This window comes from Rhipicephalus microplus, chromosome 3 (genome assembly GCF_043290135.1).
Source record: "Rhipicephalus microplus isolate Deutch F79 chromosome 3, USDA_Rmic, whole genome shotgun sequence".
NCBI lineage: Eukaryota > Metazoa > Arthropoda > Arachnida > Ixodida > Ixodidae > Rhipicephalus > Rhipicephalus microplus.
In genome coordinates this window covers 203,632,236-203,636,355 of record NC_134702.1, presented here as the reverse complement: position 1 = coordinate 203,636,355, position 4,120 = coordinate 203,632,236, and the positions used below count along the sequence as shown (strand labels likewise).

At 50.2% G+C, this 4,120-nt stretch overlaps 1 non-coding gene across 1 annotated transcript; it reads right to left on the bottom strand.

Annotated features, from left to right (window-relative positions):
* Positions 1-439: 439 nt before the first annotated feature.
* On the bottom strand, positions 440-511 carry TRNAV-CAC (transfer RNA alanine (anticodon CGC)). Its single transcript has one exon. It is a non-coding gene; the product is annotated as a tRNA-Val (tRNA).
* Positions 512-4,120: the final 3,609 nt, after the last annotated feature.

The window sequence follows — 4,120 nt, the reverse complement described above, 5'->3', positions numbered from 1 at the left end:
CTACTTTTGGCTCAAGTTGACATCTTGGCTCGTTTTTCCTATTTCACGGATAATTCTCGTCTTTTGACCGGGCAAACCTGACAGCTACGGCTGCTTGAATTATTATAATATGGGGGGATAAAAATTCACGTTTCGATGGACACCTCCAAGGGTACGATAGCATTTCTGCGCGCCCGAATATTAATTAGATTCGCTGAAGCCCCGTTTTTCATGTACGATGCTGCCTCCACCGAAATGATCAACTTACAAAAGCTTCCCTTAGAAGCGAGTGAACGGAATATTCAGTAATTTGAGCTGTGCCTGTATATGCCGTGAATACTTGTTGGCGCAGTATATCGAGCTGGCAGTGAGTGAGTGCTGTCAGCTGGCGAGAAAGATTATTCAAGTTACTAAGACGCTACACAAAAGGAAAAAAGAACGAGGTATGAAAAAAATCGCTTGGAGGTGCCGGGGTGCGAACCCGGGACCTCTCACATGTGAAGCGAGCGCTCTACCACTGAGCTACACCCCCAGAAGGGGAATAGCAGTCACAGCGTGCCGTGTCATAATAGTTAGCACTTTGCCTTTTTTATTTAACGAAGTGTGAGGTCCGGTTGAAGCACTCATGCACGCAAAGAATACGCGGCAACCTGCCATTACAGATATCAGTTGGAAAGATAACCCCTCGGTCAATGTCCGATATTGATGCATACTAGCAAGCATACCTTTCCTCTTTTTCTCATAGCGGCACTACTTACAAAAAAAATTCTAGACAGCATTGAGTTTAGGAACACGTGGGCACTTTATAGTATGAAAACGTGGGTATATTATATGGTATGCCCTCCAAATATATACGCCTCGCTAATTGGCAGCCAACGTTGAAATGTATTGCAACTCGTTTATTTTGGTGCATCCGGATTAAGACTGTTTACGACGCTCGGCGTAGACCACGTGGAATTGTTTCAGAAGCCTCGTTGTTGTTTAACTTCATTCCATAAAGAATGCCCGCAGCACACAAACAGTCTTTATGTGGCCACAAACGATAACGGCGAATTCTTCGATAGCACATGTATGAACGCCGGCGCCAGTAAGTGCTTGTAAGTTTTATCGGCGGTCTATATGCTCTGCTTGCCGCTATAACCCCCCTATTCTAGAACGCCCCTTCACTCAACACTCCACCTTCACTCGAGAAAGCCGATGGGAGCGCCATCTCTAGGCAGGGCAAGTCACTGCATATGAGTGACCATTTGCTGCTATTCTTGAGTAAAGCAGCGTCATTTTCAGTCGAGCAGCGGCGCAGTGCTCAACTCTGTCAATTGCAGGGTGAAAGTCAAGTCGAGGAGCGTTTGTGAATATGGGGGTAAGTGTTACGGGTGTATAACCATAGTATGAGATTTGTTTCACGGGCGCAGGTTCGCCCAAATAATGTTTCATCTCAAGAAGGCCGATTTATTTCTTCATCATTGTCACAACCATGTGACAATATGACTGGTAATAATCATCCTACACCATGTCTCATTTAGTGATGGGGATTATTCACACCAGCTGTTCTCGTGTTAAACTGTTAGGCCTAGGTTACCAACGAGCAATCTTTTGTCATTCCATGTACGGACAGGTTGGTGCTAATGCGTGGCGATGGCTATACTCCTCTTCTTTTTCAGTATAGTTGTCACAAAGTAAAGTGAACAGTGCTAACTACTGCCGCCACAGGTTTTACCACTACAAAGGTTCCATTTGCTTGTGAAACGACAGTGAGCTCGGACCAATTGTACGACCAGAAGGCGCTGCCTCCTCCGGGCGTAGTCTGCTCGCCTCGGTCGATCAGTGGCTACAGGGTGCTAGACTGCTGGCTCGCAGGTCGCGGGTTTAGATCCGGCCGTGGTGGTCGCATTATGGTGGAAGCGAAATTGCAAAGACCCGTGTGCTGTAGGATGTGAGTGCATGTCAATAACACCACATGCCAAATTTTCAGGAGCTCTCCACTACAGCGTCTCTCATAATCATATCTTGGTTTTGGGATGTAACACGCCCACATAACAATATTGACACGCTGTGTTGGTGGCAGAAGACGAGAGCGAAGAAGTGAATGGCAGCTGTGGCTGAGTAAACAGTCCTCCGTGCACTTCGAGTTCCTGTCAATCGTTTCCTCTCGCGAGTATATTATTAATATGCGGCCATATTCAGCCCCATATATTCACACAATAGTGAGGAAAGCGCTGTGACGAATCTTTTGCTCCCCCCCCCCTGAAGGGGAACTCCACGCGTCGCTTATGGGAGCCATTCTAGCTGCTCAAACGCAAAAAAAGCATCTGTTATTCTCGTGAACTCAATCAATAACTTTTTAATAAATATTAGGGCAGTCAATTTACCTTTTGCCGACATGTGTCGTGTGTGTTCATTATATCTCCGAAATTGAACTGAAATCACCAATTTTCATCCGGTTTCAAGTTTCAAAACAGATCTTGAGAAAGTACATAAAATCGGAAGTGGGTATTTGATCAGAAGTACTTGGGAGAAAGCAAGAAGGTCACCCGTTTAACGTGGTAGGTGGTGGTAAAAAACATTTATTTCAGGAAACGTCTACTAGAGAGTGCCGACGTGGCCCATCGGCGTGCTAGAGTGGCAAGACCCTATTCCGGGACGCCAGTGGAGCTGGAAGCTGCCCGTGCGCGCTCCACCAAGGAGCGTTGCGCAGCCAAGGTAGAGCAGCCGAGCAGGTGCTCCTCCCAATCCTCTCAATTTGGGTTAGGAAAAGGGGATGAGAAAGGGACGGGATTAACTGGGCACGATGCTATGACGTGATATGTGTCGGCGAGGACATGACAGGTCGAGCAGGTGCCATTGATTTCCGGCAAAAAGTGCCTGGCGACCGCCGGACTGATAAAGGTTTTCGCCTGCAGGCGGCGTAGCAGTCGTTTTTCCGCTTTCTCCAAACCACGTGCGGGGTCCGGGTAGAGGCGGCGCAAAGCCCGGTAATAAGCCAAAAATTGGCGAAAGTGCGTCAGGTTGGTATTGCCAGATTCTGTCTCGGGACATGGAGGGGCAACGGCCTGGACAGGAGAAGCGCGGGCAGCGGCATTTGCCGCCTCGTTGCCGGGCAGGCCTGAGTGACCTGGGTTCCAGACTATACGAATGGGATGAGGGTTAAAGCGCCAAGAGGCTGCCTGTAGTAGGCTAGCCGCCAGCGGGGCAATGGAATCCTGAAGGTACTGAGAACAGGCCGAGTGCGAGTCCATCAGGATGGTGCGTGAGGCAGGAGGAGAGGCGGCCAAAGCTATGACAACCTCTTTAGCGTGCGTTACTGTGTCTGCTCGAAAGGAGAGGCCATCGACGTGTTTGCCCTCTGTAATCACGGCAGCCGTGAAGTGACCCGAGGGGGAGGGACCTGAGACGTCCACGTAGACGTCCACCAGGACGATCGGAGTGTCGCGTATGAAGGGCCGCGGCGCGTGCTAGTCTACGGCCAGGATGGAGGTCGGGGTTCAAATTACGGGGTATAGGTTCCACCCATAGCTTTTGACGCCAGAGCTCTGGTACCGACTCCAAAGGGTCTTGGTCAGATATCGGGTTAAGGCCAAGTCTGTGTAGAAGACGGCGCCCTGAAGGCGTCTGCGACAGTCGATTGATTTGGTTAACGCGATGAGCTTCGCACATCTCTGCAAAGGTGTTGTGTACCCCCAGAGCCGCGAATCAGCTGTTGGAAGTTGCAATAGGTAGGTCCAGAGCGCGTTTGTATACTGAACGAAGAAGGACGTCCAGCTGGTGCTCGTGTCGACGACGCAGGCGAACGTAAGGCAAGGCGTAGAGAACGCGACTGGTCACAAACGCGTGGGCCAATCGGAGACACCGAGACCCGCGGAGGCCGCCGCACTTGGCAAAAACTAGCTGTATCATGCGGCTCACCTGTTCGCTGGTGCGTCTGAGGCCTGCTATTGTGCCCTTTGGATCCAAGGACAATGTGAGGTGAAGGCCAAGAACCCGAATATTTTGCACTGACGGGACGGGCCCGGACGGAAGAAAAATTTGAGGCGGCGGTAGCGGAGAGACTGAAAGAAGAGCCGATTTAGCTGGAGAGCACTCCAGGACGCATGAACCAGTGTAGGTGTCCACCAGAAGGGCAGCCTTTTGCAGGCGTTCTTCG